This window comes from Triturus cristatus, chromosome 7 (genome assembly GCF_964204655.1).
Source record: "Triturus cristatus chromosome 7, aTriCri1.1, whole genome shotgun sequence".
NCBI classification, from domain to species: Eukaryota; Metazoa; Chordata; class Amphibia; order Caudata; family Salamandridae; genus Triturus; species Triturus cristatus.
Genome location: NC_140590.1, coordinates 861383471 through 861396466, shown reverse-complemented (window position 1 = coordinate 861396466; position 12996 = coordinate 861383471). Strand labels below are relative to the sequence as shown.

Genomic DNA, 12996 nt, shown 5'->3' with positions numbered 1-12996 from the left:
GAAACTGAAATGAGCCAAGAGGCTCATTTCTGTTTCTCTTTCTACGTGCTCAGGGGGCTATCTCAGCCCCCTGAGCACGTAGAAAGACGGGAGAGGTATCGTTGGAAAGGGGAGAATCTCCCCTTTCCAATGGTACCCCTCCCCAGTGGACCCTACTTGGGGATCGCCACAGGAGGGCGATCCCCAAGCAGGGATCCACCCACTAGACACCAAGGAGGGGGGAGCGGCCCCTGTGGCAAGGGCCTTTGCTCCCCCCTGATTATTTTGGCACGATGTAGTCTTTTTGCCCCCCCTGGGGGGCAGATGGGGGCAGTAGCCCCCAATCCGCCCCCCGGGGGGGCAAAAAGTCCACTAGACACCAGGGAATTCTGAAAAAAATAAAAATAGGGGTGGGGGATGCCCAAAACGGGCAGGCCCATGCCCCCACCCCATCCCCCAATTATCACAGTCTTTCTGCCCCCCCAGGGGGCAGATGGGGCATTGGCCCCTAATCTGCCCCTTCGGGGGGCACAAAGCCCACTATACACCAGGGATTTCTTTTAATTTTTTTTTTAGGGTGGGGCTGCCCGAAACGGGCACGCCAATGCCCCCACCCACCCACCACCATTATAGCCTTTCTGCCCCCCCTGGGGGGCAGATGGGGTATTGCCCCCCAATCTGCCCCCCCCCCCGGGGGGGCAAAAAGACCACTAGACACCAGGGAATTGTAAAAAAAATAAAAATAGGGGTGGGAGCTGCCCAAAACGGGCAGGCCCATGCCCCCACCCCACCCCCCAATTATCACAGTCTTTCTGCCCCCCCGGGGGGCAGATGGGGATTTGGCTCCTAATTTGCCCCTTCGGGGGGGCAGAAAGCCCACTATACACCAGCGATTTGTTTTCAGTTTTTTTTTAGGGTGGGGGCTGCCCGAAACGGGCACGCCAATGCCCCCACCCACCAGCCACCATTACAGCCTTTCTGCCTCCCCTGGGGGGCAGATGGGGCATTGGCCCCCAATCTGCCTCCCCCGGGGGGGCAGAAAGACCACTAGACAAGAGGGAATAAAAAAAAAAAAAATAGGGGTGGGGGCTGCCCAAAACGGGCAGGCCCATGCCCCCACCCCACCCCCCAATTATTACAGTCTTTCTGCCCCCCCCGGGGGCAGATGGGGCATTGGCCCCTAATCTGCCCCTTCGGGGGGGGCAGAAAGCCCACTAAACACCAGGGATTTTTTTTGCGCAATTCTTTTTAGGGTGTGGGCTGCCCGAAACGGGCACGCCAATGCCCCCACCCTCCCCCCCACAAAAATGACAGTCTTTCTGCCCCCCAGGAGGCAGATGGGAGCTGTAGCCCCCAATCTGGCCTCCCCTGGGGGCACAGAATGCCCACTAGAAACCATGGATTTTTTTGTTTTATTAGTGTAGGGGTAGGGGCTCCCCAAAATGGGCATGGCAATACCCCACCCCACCCCCAGAGAAATTCCAGTCTTTCTGCCCCCCCTGGGAGGGCAGATGGTGGCAGTGGCCCCTGATCTGCCCCCTGGGGGGCAGAAAGCCCACTAGGTGCCAGCGAGTACGCAGGCTTTTTTTATGCGTGGGGGTCATACCAATGCCCCCACCCCCACAAAAAATAGCCACAGTCTTTCTGCCCCTTTAGGGGCATATCAGGATGAAACCCCCTTCCCCAATTTCCCCCCAGGGCGGCAGAAAGCCCACTGGGCTCCGAATTCTTTTTAGCAATGTGCATACCTGTGGATTTTGGGCCCTAGCGCAGTTGGCACGTAGGCAAACCTAGCAAACTTGTACATTTTTTAAAACTAGACACCGAGGGGAATCCTGAATGGGGTGACTTTACTGGCTCTCACAAGGTTCTGTTACCCAGAATCCATTGCAAACCTAAAAATGTGTCCAAAATAACACATTTTCCTCACATTTCTGTGATGGAAAGTTCTGGAATCTGGGTGGGTCCACAAAATTCCACCCACCCTGCGTTCCCCAAAGTCTTCAGAGAAAAATGGTACCTCACTTGCGTGGGTAGGCCTAGTGCCCACGTCAGGCAAGGGCCCAAAACCTATTGAGGAGACATCAAAATTACCTATCACAAGACAACCTGGTTTTGCAAAGCGGGTCCCATGAGATTTTGGCCCCGGGTTTGGCGGCCATCTACGGAAACCTACCAAACCCACACATTTCTGAAAACTAGACACCCAGGGGATTCCAGGTAGGTATGGCTTGCGTGGATACCCCAACGTTTCCTTACCCAGAATGCCCTGCAAACCTCAAATTTTTCACACATTTTTGTGTGGGAAAGTTGTGGCATCACCGGGCTGACACAAATTTCCTACCACCCAGCGTTCCCCCGGGTCTCCCGATAAAAACGGTGCCTCACTCGTGTGGGAGGCCCAAGTACCCGCGACAGGCAAGGGCCCAAAACGTATTGAGGCGACATGAAAATTGCCTACCTCAAAACGACCTGGTTTTGCAAGGGGGGTCACTGGGTTTTTGGCCCGGTGCTCGGCGGCCACCTAGGGGAACCTACCAAACCCACACATTTCTGAAAACTAGACACCCGGGGGATTCCAGGGAGGTATGGCTTGCGTGGATACCCCAACGTTTCCTTACCCAGAATGCCCTGCAAACCTCAAATTCTAAAGAGCACTGATTCTTCCATAAGAGTATTCGAGATGAATTCTGATCAACAATACCTCAAGATAAGCTTGGAATATTTTGTAACTTGAACCCAGACCTAGTAATATGGAAGCTAGGGACCCAGAAGGCAATGCAGGCCAGCAGCGTGGACAGGAAGATCATTCATTGATTGGATGCTGGAAAGCTGGAAAGTAAGAGGGACTGTGCCTAATGGTCTGGTTCAAGCTCCATCTGAAGAATAGACAAAAGAGGCAGGGGGCTTTCATCAAATTATTGTTTCAAAGGGGACAGCAGTGAATCAGGCAAATCTGCCATTTGGGTTGTTCAACTGCACCTGCCAATTACTGTCACCCACACGCATTCTGACATTCACATAGATCAGCTGAAGGACAACACAAGCAGCCACAGAAACCTCTAACATGGAATAGCTTAACTGCTGGGTTGAAAACAATACAGAAGACAGATGTGAACAAATATTGTTATGGAACTCTGAGTCACACAAGAGAAAACAACTTAACATGAAGAAGATGCTGCTACCCTTACAATGAAATGTACACAACACACTTTGACAGGACCAATAGGTCTTGCTTTTATTATGCAAGTGCTAAGCTATTGGCTTTCCCAATGCTTGCTGATAAAGCATAGTTATAAAAAGAAAACAGATAAAAAAACCTTTGAAAATACTGTCTTTTTAAATAGTATGGTTTATTTTGAAAACTTCATGCAGGAAACTGATCAAAATATAAAGAGCTTTTTTATGTGATTCAGCTTAAAAGTAACATTAACGACTACTTGGAAGTGCTTAAAAGAACATAATTGCCTGAGGAAATACCAGAACTTGAAGGACAATATTTGCCATTTACTTTCCTCATGACTTGTAAGCTGGACAAAGGCTTTGGCCATTTGGTACGCTGATCTCCTATAGCCATAAATGCTGCCTTTGTGTACCAAGACAATGGCACCCATGCAACATGTGGAAGGCAGGAGGTAAAAGAAAACTAAACTAATGAAGGTGTGGTCCTTAGTGTAACATGGCAAACATATATGTGTTGCCGTGCCTTTATGGATCAGCTTGGAGGGGCAGCATTATTTAACCTGCAGTCTTTACAACGAACAGCATTTACAATGAGGTTGGTGTCCCACTTGTGAAGCTACCACGCGTTACTTTAGCACACAAGTTGTTAGAATGATTTGCTGTAGGGGGCGCGATGTTGGACTGATGTTGGATTCTCAAGTCCAACCCCTTCCGTACTGTTGCGTAGACTGGAGTTGGCATAGTAATTTACACTATTCCAATGTCCAGCGCCCCCAAAAACAAGTTGTTGTAACAACTTGCATGCTAAAGTAACGCATGGTAATGTTGCATGAAGGGCAAAGGCATGCAGGGTTAATGCCTGCGGCGTTCTGTTATACAACAATTTACTGCGACAGACGGATAGTCGCTTTTCCGCAGGTCGGCAATCGTTACGATTGCCGGCTCGGTGGAAACGGCCCACAATATGGTGGCAGTGCCTTGCAGGCACCGCCATCCATATTAGGATGCCTACGGTGGGTATGCCTTTCCATGGCGGAGACTCCGCCATGGAAAGGCATACGGTAAATGACTTTGGGGGTCCGTTGCGGGCCCCCGGGGGGTGGGTGGCTGCACTTGGGGGGTACCTATGGTACCCTCCTTCATTCCCACGCACAAGGTTGCAGGCACCGCGCGGTGCCTGTCACGTTGTGCATGTCAATGCACTACATGCCAATTCAACATTGCGGCGGGTGCTGCTTACAGCACCGCCCACCGCAATGTTGGAGTTGCGGGATGCGACCACCAGGGTAGCGGTTGCATCCTAATTAGCCTCGCGGAACAGCTGCACCTCTGGCGGTCGGACCCGTTTTCCATTACGGTGACACCGTAATGGGGTCCTAAGTATTTTTATTATACACAACAGGTCCCTGACAACAAACAGCTAAGAGCTGTGTGTAGGTGAGATCTTAAAAGGTAGTGTATTTAGTAAAAATAAAAAAAGAAACAGCTCCAAGCAGGACCAGAGTGGGAACTCAAAGCAGCCCAAGCACATTTTGTCACACCAGGTCCGTATGATGCATAGCAAGTGGAGCGAGCTAGCCCGACCACTAGAAATAGGGTGTTTTGGGCAGGTGCATCTCTTGGTCCGTAAGATTGGGGAGTGTGTGAACTTCAGATTTTCCAACAGTCACCCTGGCATATAATGTTTAAATACATTATACGATAAGTAGTGTGAATGAGAGGGGCCTATGGGGCAGTGGAAAGGGAGAGGAATGTGGATTGATAGGGGCACTAAGTGAGAGAAAACACAATATTATGTAAACATGAGGAATTTTAAAACAGAGGGAGAGAGTGAATGTGTGCGTTTGTCTGTGTGTATGTAAAGATTTCTGGTGAAATCCGACAGACATCTACCACACCCAACTGAAAGCACATGTACCCAACTATCTATCAGGATATACATTTATTAGGGGGGTGTAACAACCTAAACCCCTCCCCACCCCCCGAAGCCTGGGTTTGGGGGTGGGTTCTCCCGCAAAGAAAAGTATGGAAAAAAACTGTGCATTCTCCAACACATTTGTCATTATACATTCAATTGTATTTACTTTTCTAGCATAGTAAATTATGACCTTACTGTGCACCAGGATAGGACAAACTTTGTTGGGGCTCTTCAATAATTCCCTCACTATCAACCTCCAACAGTGCCTCTCATCTCTCCATAGCCCCTCTATCACATGTATTTTATCCGTTTTAAAGCATCTCTCATAACTTTGTCGGGTGTCGGAGCACTTTACATCACATACACATACATAGACAATCAATCATATGTGTGTAAATCAGTGTACTGAAAATGTTACATAAGGCAAAGGGAACTGCAAGGTTTCGGAGTCATATGTGCTCCATACTGGTAGACATTTTTTTAAGAGTGCTTGGTCTGGAGAAGCACAAACTCAGTATTCAGAACATAACACAGTGGTCAGGGTTGGACTTAATAGTTAGAATTTATTTCTACCAAAACAAACCTTTTTAAGAACATCACTATAATGAAAGACTAGGAAAAAGTATAATTTCCTAACCTGTACCATGCAGCTTGCATGCAACTCTTTGATGGCAGTGCATAGCTCACTGTGCTAGATTACGATTATAAATTGTGAACTCCACAGTAGCAAAATAATCTGTGTGACAAAAGAAGTAACCCACTGAGCTATGCACATAAAATATTGTTCTTTGATATGCATGGTACACATTCTTTGCAGCAGGTATATTAACCCTCTTCCCTACCTTAGATAAGTCAAACCTGTCACTAGACAAAACTACCATCCCTCTCCAGCAGGTACATTATTCACCAGTTATCTTGACACTTGTATTGTTACCCAAAAACTGGTGAATATACAAGGAACGTTGCAGTGCTTTTAATACCGCTACAGTCCTACACCACAACCGGCCCCCACCACCAAAACTGCCCTCCCGCCCTTCCAGCCACCCGGGGAAACGCCCGAAACCTAGTACGGTCAGTCCCTCCAAGATTTCATGTTTGTAAGTGGCTCCACTTGAGGCATGTGACTGATAGTTTGTCACAATTAATCTGAAATATTCAGAATGAAAAAAAAGTAGGTACTAATCGCCATTAATAGCAATCAAGAAAATGATTATTGCAATCGACATCCTCTTCTCCATTAACATCAGTACTTGAGGTGGACGAGACACTGAAAGCTCAAGCCAGGCTCGAGCCAGATGCCTGGCTCTGCAAAACAGGATTCTGAAAATATTACGCATCTAGTGGCTGAACTACAAAAGGTGAAACAAGAAACCCGTGTTTGATCCTGGCTATGTTACTCATAAATTGTGTGGTGGCAGGCAAGTATTTTAAATCAACAAGCCTCATTTTTCTTCAGCATCAGTTATGGGAGCATGTATTGTATCCCACACGTGAGGACGGCCACCCACATAAAAGGGCATATTTTGGATCAAGTTTGGACCTCTAACTTAGAGATTTCTACCCCTTTAATATCCCCGTGTGCCTGGTCTGATCACTATCTGATTCGATTTACTCTCCGATGTATTCCTTCTCCTAGACTCCAACTAATTGAGAACCAACTATCTAGAAACTGGAGACGAGCAGACTTGGACCAGTTCCGGTCATGCCTGAAGAGCACTTCCCCCTCTGTCCTAGAAGATTTCCAGACCCAGGCAGAGAGTATAGAACGTTGGCTGAAGTCAGCCAGCGATCAAGTCGCCCCCTTAAAAAAAATTAAGACTGTGAGACCTTACGACGCTCAACGGTGGTTCTTGGAAGATCTCAAATCAAAGAAACTGGAACTTAGAGAAGCCGAACGCCAATGGCGTCGTCATTATCTTTCAGAAAAAAAAGTTTTTTACTTAACCCTGATGAAAGAATACAAAAATGTGATCATCCAAACCAAGACTAACTATTTCTCGCAAAAAATCATTACGGCCTCTAATAAATCCAAAGAGATTTTCTCTATAGTCGACCAACTCTCCAAACCTGATAGAGTCACGCCTAAACCTGTCCCTTCTCAACTCCTATGTGACTCTCTAAACTCATTTTTCATAGAGAAGATAGCCACCATTAAGGCTAGTATCCCTCTCGGGGCTAGTGCTCTTCACGATCCCAACAGCGAGCGGAACCTACATCATCTTGACCGCATTCCTCCCATCCCCGAGGAGACTTTCTTGAACCTACTAAACAGGGTCACCTCAAGCTCTCCCCTGGACTGCTGTCCCCCTCATATTCTTCGGGAAGCATTTACCATATGCCCAGACTCGCCTAGATCATTTCTGAAGAACTCGCTGGAGCAAGGCCCCCTAAACTCGGTAATCCTCCTGTGCCCACTGCCTCCTCTAAGAGCCTGGGGATCATTATTAGTAATGATCTCTCGATGAAGGCTCAGATCGACTCGGTTGTCTCAGCTGGCTTCTTTCAGTTGTGCAGATTGAAGAAGATTAGCAGATTTTTGAGCAGGGAGGCTCTGATCCTGGCCACCCTTGCCCTAGTGATCTCTCGCCTAGACTATGCCAACTCACTGTATGTTGGCATCCCAGCTTATCAACTCAAGCGTCTCCAGCTGGCTCAGAACCAGGCAGCTAGGCTGATTTTCTCACAGCCTAAATGGTATCATGTCAGTCCTCTCATGAAAAGCCTACATTGGCTTCCAGTGAGCATGCGCGACGTTTTCAAGATGGGTTGCACCATTTTTAAAGCTTTACATGGCATTGGTCCGATCTTCATTTCGGCTCGCCTGCACCGCTATACCCCCTTTCGTAATCTTAGATCCTCCCACCTGAACTTGTTGGAAATTCCTATAGCTAAGCGAAAGAAGCATGGCGGACTAAGAATCTCCGTTCATGCTCCACAATTTTGGAACTCCCTTCCGGCGGAGATTAGGTCTCTGACTTCTCTGGCCCAATTCAGAAAACAGCTTAAGACTTGGTTGTTCACTGAGGCCTACACCGATTAAAGCTATCCGCCTGTTCACTGCCTTGACCCTTCCCTGAGCGCCAAGAAACCGTTGGTGTATGTGCGTTTGATAAATGTTTTTAACATAACATAACAGCATCTTTAAATATGTGAGTCCTGGATGTGCGCTGTACAAAAAATCTTATTGTGTTTAATTTACTATAATTTTGCTCCATCTATAATAGGTAGGAATCAAGGCCACATGTAGGGGATACTTGACAACTGAATTTTCTCTAGGGCTTCCACCTGGCTGTTTCTTTACTACCATGACCAATATTTTAACGTCTCAGCTGGTATATAAATTAGGAAAATCCTCTAACGCCAGTATTATTTCCCCTTATAAATACATAATTAAAACAGTAATTATAAGAATAAACCACCTTAAAATGTGTTCTACAGCTGGCTTAATAACCCCTGACTAATAATAAAAAAAATCAGAGACAGATGGCTCATGTTAAAAATAATAATGGGCATTTTTATATAAATGACTGTTTAAGCATCATTTAGGTCTTTGCAGAAACTTAAAACGTGAAGAAATATCCTCAGAGAAAGGTGGCCCCCTAACCTACCTTTCATTACATTAATGGCATTTTCGTCATGGCAGGGGTAGGGTAGATGGTGCGTTTAAAAAGTTCATGCTTAAAAACTATTACTTTTAATAAAAGCGCTCAATGCGGTGGCATGATACCATGTATTATGGTGAAAAGCTCTTGCGATTGAAATGATTTATATGCCCAATAGTTTTAATGGTCGGCTGGTTCACAGGCTCTTAGAGCCAAGCACGGGCTTGGCTCTCTTCCCCTTAATTTGTTGGCTCGTTACCCTCTTTTATATAAGAGCAAAAACACACAGGTACGAAACAAGGGTTCGAGCCTTGGGGTCGCGTCCAATTCCTTTGATTCTGGGCAAATCACTTAATCTCCCCGTGCCTGAATGTGTAATGTAAATATGTAGCTCATGTAAAGCCAGTGGTCGAAGTGGGGTAAAAAAAGTAGGAGAACTGTGGATGGAGAATCGAGGGCGGGAATAACCCGAGAACTGCATCAGTGGGCGGAGTCAAAGGTGTGGCCAGAATGCGCAAAACATCCCAATTTTTAGTGTTTGTTTGACATTTCACTGCCCAGTTACAGCTTATTATGTTATTTAATTCAATGAATGGATACACATAATTATTTAAGGTTTAATATGAGTTTATAACAACAAGGTGCACAGTCCGTAGCAAAATGGCGGAACAGTAGTTAATGTAGAGAAAACAAGAGAGTTCCTACAAATAAATGAGACAAGCCCTCCGCAGGAGGTAGGAGTCCATCAGCCCACCCTTATTGGCGGAGCCTCGTCATCTGGTACTCCTGGGAAACGCTGTCCTGGCCCATGAATGCAGAGATTCTGCCTAGGTGCACCGGACAGTGATACCCCAAAAGAAAATAAAATCAACTCCTGCCAGGGTCTGTGCCCAAATAGTTGAGGGCTCCAGTGATGTACAGTGCAAAGAAGTGAAGTGAAGTTAAAAATGAATACTTGGTCGAAAAATATGTTTAATGGGGATCAACCAAGTTTCATGACTAAAAGAACCTATAGTCTGTCATATATTTCTACAGGCTAGTCTTTGGTTCATGTGAGCGCGTGGTCGACATGTTTCAGCCGCTGAGGTAAATTTACCCGGCTTTCTTCAGGACCATAAAAAAGTGCTACTGCAAAAACTTAGGAAAAAGTGGTAAACCTATGCCCATACACCAAATGTGAATGTGGGATACCGGTGTGGCAATTGCCACCCTACCAAAAAAAGGCTCCAGACAGCTCGTGAGCCAGTCTGAGGTATCGACGGACAGAGCGGTGCCTCCTTCTCCGAGCGGTCAGCCGGGTGAGGTGAGGCTTTTCTCCCACACAAAGCTGGGAATGAAGACATCGTTCTTACGCTCTAGTTTGAGCCTTTTTTTGGTAGGGTGGCAATTGCCACACCGGTATCCCACATTCACATTTGGTGTATGGGCATAGGTTTACCACTTTTTCCTAAGTTTTTGCAGTAGCACTTTTTTATGGTCCTGAAGAAAGCCGGGTAAATTTACCTCAGCGGCTGAAACATGTCGACCACGCGCTCACATGAACCAAAGACTAGCCTGTAGAAATATATGACAGACTATAGGTTCTTTTAGTCATGAAACTTGGTTGATCCCCATTAAACATATTTTTCGACCAAGTATTCATTTTTAACTTCACTTCACTTCTTTGCACTGTACATCACTGGAGCCCTCAACTATTTGGGCACAGACCCTGGCAGGAGTTGATTTTATTTTCTTTTGGGGTATCACTGTCCGGTGCACCTAGGCAGAATCTCTGCATTCATGGGCCAGGACAGCGTTTCCCAGGAGTACCAGATGACGAGGCTCCGCCAATAAGGGTGGGCTGATGGACTCCTACCTCCTGCGGAGGGCTTGTCTCATTTATTTGTAGGAACTCTCTTGTTTTCTCTACATTAACTACTGTTCCGCCATTTTGCTACGGACTGTGCACCTTGTTGTTGTTTTCACTGTGTACTTCTGGGATTGGAGGTGTTTCAGTCCTTAAACCAAGTCCCTCACTTTGACCCTCGTTTAAATTTGTTATTTGGTTAATATGAGTTTATGACATTAAAATACAATCACAAAGTGGGATACGTTTCCAATCACAGAATGTCCCATTATACGCTTAAAAGTGGAAGCACAAGCCATTTGTCTCTGATCCATGGAGTTTCTGTCATCAGCACTTCTCCTCCCTTTTTCCACAAGAGCAGTACAAACATGAATGGGAAAATATCCTAGTCTGCAAAAGTTTTCTATATAATTATGGTTCTGCCATATTTGCCACATAATACATCATCTGCTGCATAATCTGACAATTTTAACTAATAAATTGTTTGTAGCTCAAACAGATCAAAAGTTACTAAAAAAATGTGACTTGTGCTGCTGCGAAGTGGACGGCCCTTTGTAAAGGTTGACTGATCACCTTTCTCACTGCTGCATTTATATGATACACTGGTACTAATAAGGCAAAATCTTTCCAGAGACTGTTAGCGTGTGTAAAAATTTCTAAATAATAAAGTGTCAGAAAATATACTGAATTATGTTGCAGTCTTTTATTGCTGCATAATCTAGTTAACCATGCGGCGTAATTTTGTCTTCTTTTGCTGCATAATTCCAGTGGCCCCAAAGCAGGCAGCATGTCTTAAAAGTGCTTGAGCATGAAGCAGAGAAATGTAAAGTTTGCGAACATAGTTTTGTGTGCGTGCAAATCCTGCTTTGCCAATCCCTGGTGAGTTGCAGCTAATACTGCTGAAACAAGGCCAATGGAGGTACCAATGGGTGAGGCGGACTGGCCTCAAGGGCAGGGCCGGCTTTAGCGCTGGTGGCGCCCTGTGCAACAATGTTTGTTGGTGCCCCCAATGTCCAACTTCGCCATGGACTCCCACACTACCACCCTCTAACAGTGCCCCTCAATTCTCCATAACCACACCCTCCCTCAGATGCATTTAATTTTATTCACAGCACCACTCATACCAGTGTAGGGTTTCAGAGCACTTTACATCACACACACTACACAGAGACAATCAATAATATGTGTGTAAATCACTGTATAGGAAATGTAGTAATCTAAATAGTAATCCCAAGGGCCACACTTACCAGTGGCCCGCAATATCAAGTCAATAATAAGCAGTTGGCAACGTAGAAGGTTCAAGCGTTTATTGGCCACAACAGAACTCTACATAGAGGAGCCTCATCGATCCTCACCCATCAGGTGCGCCGAGGAAGACTGCTGACCCCTTGACAGAATCACACTTATAAACATAAAAGATTCGACATACAAAGCCTTACAAGTGGAAAAACACCAGTTAGCCCAGGAGCTCCTAAATGAGCTCATACCATATCCAGTTTCAGCTGCACACACAAGGTTACTATCTTTACAGAGAAGGTCGGCGGGGTGACTCCCTTCTCGTCTCGGGCCCAGAGGAATTTCGCTTGATACTCCCTACAGCAGATGTGACCTTGGGTCTCAGTCGTAAATACAATTCAACCTGTCTCTAGGCTGGTACGAGCTAAATCATGTAGACGGTAGGCAGAGAGAACCACATGATCTAAAACACGACTGGTCATAATCCAAGATGGCCGTAGTATGGCTTTTCGGCCCTTTCTATCATACAAGACACAAAAAACGAATGGGCCATCTTCTAAAGCATGTCTCGTTGTTTATGGAGTAGAGATACAGACCAAGATACATTATGCTAACTTCACATGCTGACTTGAATCCCACAGAACGGCCCTTTTTAGCATAATGTAGCTATTCATCGAATTACTCTTCGAAAATACCTTCGTCTATCTGCATTATGTCATGTATCTCTTTCTAAACTAACTGAGCGCTCACCCTGGCGGGGTTTGCTTTAGGTTCAGGTAAAGCAAGACAAATTTGGGTGGCACAATAGGAGCAACAGGCAGGCCCACATTGGATGCAAACACAACAAGTAAAAAGGAAACCCACTATTCCTAGGAGGATCATGAATATTTTCCAACCCCAGGTGGTAAGAAGTCCCCAGAACCACCCCGAAATAGACCAAGTACCTGTCTCCGTATGAATCTCAGATGCTAATCGATGCAATTTCTGAATGGCCAGATGAACCGAGGGGGCGGAGTCAGGTATATATACGCAGCAGGAGCTGCCAATCACTCTACACGCTCCTCCGCGATCAGCTAGGATAACGTCTAAAACAAGGCGGTTTTGGAGGGTCACAAGTCTGGTCGCTTGAAGTTCAACTGTTATATTAGTCAGTATTCCAGCAGTAGTATTTACCACTCCCTCTACTACCCTGGACAATCTTCTAATTTCCTTACTGGTTAAAATGGGTCCCC

At 46.1% G+C, this 12996-nt stretch overlaps 1 pseudogene; it reads left to right on the top strand.

The window, feature by feature from the left end:
- Positions 1 to 1510: 1510 nt before the first annotated feature.
- Positions 1511 to 1621, top strand: LOC146810761 (small nucleolar RNA SNORA17; annotated as a pseudogene).
- Positions 1622 to 12996: the final 11375 nt, after the last annotated feature.